Genomic DNA, 2,059 nt, shown 5'->3' with positions numbered 1-2,059 from the left:
AAATTCAAATGAGATGTAATATGAAAACCACTTCACAAGTGCAGTCGGTTAACTACCATTCCCCACAACAGCACACGCTGAAGCTGCAGTGTAGAGTCTGTCCAGTTGAATAAAAGGAGAGAGTGCATTAATACCAGCACTGACTGACACACTTAATAAACAAGCAGCAGCCTGAGCCTTTAGCTAACCGTTAGCTCGCTAGCTGTGCTAATATAGTTTCGCATCACTCCAATTCAAAAAGCATCCCATATTAGAACTAATATTCACTAATTACTGTAAAACAACTTGCCTCTCGGTTTGTAGTTTCTACACAGCAGCTGATGCTCACATCATCAGTGCTAAAGTGCGGATGCTAGCTAACAGCGTTCACTTCAATATCTGAACCCTGAGAGCTAAAAGCTACACAGCAAGCTAACTTCCAAAACCAATTCACAGGTCCGAGTGCTCGGAGGGTTCACACAGAGAGAGAGGTTCGTCCGTTTAAAAGAAATAAACCACGCTAGTGTAAAGACAGATAGTTAATTTCCGACCTGTGCTGGTGTGAAAGTGATGGAGTCCAGTGCCTGGTTCCCACTGAAGCTCTGCGAGCCACTGGGACGCTAAAACGCAGCTGACACAGAGACGGAAGTGACTGAAGTAGGCGGGTTCAGTGACACGCGAATTGACCAATGGCATTCGCCGGATTTTGTCGCCTGACAACATTTCAGTACACGTCACACTGTACCTGACTGATAAATGATCCAGGCGGCACAGTGCCAGTGGGTAGTGTTCCAGCTCCAGGGTCTCGGGTTCAATACTGAGCTCGGGTTACTCTCTCTCTCTCTCTCTCTCTCTCTCTCTCTCTCTCTCTCTGTTTTATCACTGGATTCTTCAGTCTCCATCCACTCAAAATGTGTCAGTGGGTGCAATTGCTCCTCTAAATTGCCCCTGTGTGAAGATGTAGCACTGTACAATGGACTGGTATCCATCCATCCATCCATTATCTGTCGCCACTTATCCTGTTCTACAGGGTCGCAGGCAAGCTGGAGCCTATCCCAGCTGACTACGGGCGAAAGGCGGGGTACACCCTGGACAAGTCGCCAGGTCATCACAGGGCTGACACAGACACAGACAACCATTCACACTCACATTCACACCTACAGTCAATTTAGAGGCACCAGTTAACCTGCATGTTTTTGGACTGTGGGGGAAACCGGAGCACCCGGAGGAAACCCACGCGGACACGGGGAGAACATGCAAACTCCACACAGAAAGGCCCTCGCCGGCCACGGGGCTCGAACCCGAACCTTCTTGCTGTGAGGCGACAGTGCTAATACTGTAGCACTGTGCAACGGACTGGTGTCCCATCCAGGAAATAGTGTTTCCCGTCTTCCTAAGATCTCATCTCATCTCATCTCATTATCTCTAGCCGCTTTATCCTGTTCTACAGGGTCGCAGGCAAGCTGGAGCCTATCCCAGCTGACTACGGGTGAGAGGCGGGGTACACCCTGGACAAGTCGCCAGGTCATCACAGGGCTGACACATAGACACAGACAACCATTCACACTCACATTCACACCTACGGCCAATTTAGAGTCACCAGTTAACCTAACCTGCATGTCTTTGGACTGTCGGGGAAACCGGAGCACCTGGAGGAAACCCACGCAGACACGGGGAGAACATGCAAACTCCACACAGAAAGCCCCTCGCCGGCCACGGGGCTCGAACCCGAACCTTCTTGTTGTGAGGCGACAGCGCTAATACTGTAGCACTGTGCAACGGACTGGTGTCCCATCCAGGAAATAGTGTTTCCCGTCTTCTTAAGATAGAAGAAGAAAACTTTATTTGTCACATGCACACTTCAAGCACAGTGAGATTCATCCTCTGCATTTAACCCATCTGAAGCAGTGAACACACACACACACACAGAGCAGTGGGCAGCTACACTACAGCGCCCAGGGAGCAGTCAGGGGTTAAGTATCTTGTTCAAGGGCACTTCCGCCCCACATTAACCTAACTGCATGTCTTTGGACTGTGAGGGAAACCGGAGCACCCGGAGGAAACCCACGCAGACACGGGG

The 2,059-nt window shown here is 50.2% G+C and overlaps 1 protein-coding gene across 1 annotated transcript in view; it reads right to left on the bottom strand.

The window, feature by feature from the left end:
• Positions 1-622, bottom strand: part of osbpl2b (oxysterol binding protein-like 2b) — a 65,703-nt gene extending 65,081 nt beyond the window's left edge. Inside the window, exon 1 of the mRNA XM_060937931.1 lies at positions 531-622. The gene's annotated coding sequence lies outside the window, so the exon portion shown is untranslated. The remainder of the gene's footprint in view (positions 1-530) is intronic.
• Positions 623-2,059: the final 1,437 nt, after the last annotated feature.

The sequence above is a fragment of the Neoarius graeffei genome, chromosome 13, assembly GCF_027579695.1.
Source record: "Neoarius graeffei isolate fNeoGra1 chromosome 13, fNeoGra1.pri, whole genome shotgun sequence".
NCBI classification, from domain to species: Eukaryota; Metazoa; Chordata; class Actinopteri; order Siluriformes; family Ariidae; genus Neoarius; species Neoarius graeffei.
Note: the sequence above shows the minus strand (reverse complement) of the source record. Positions and strands in the feature narration are given on the sequence as shown.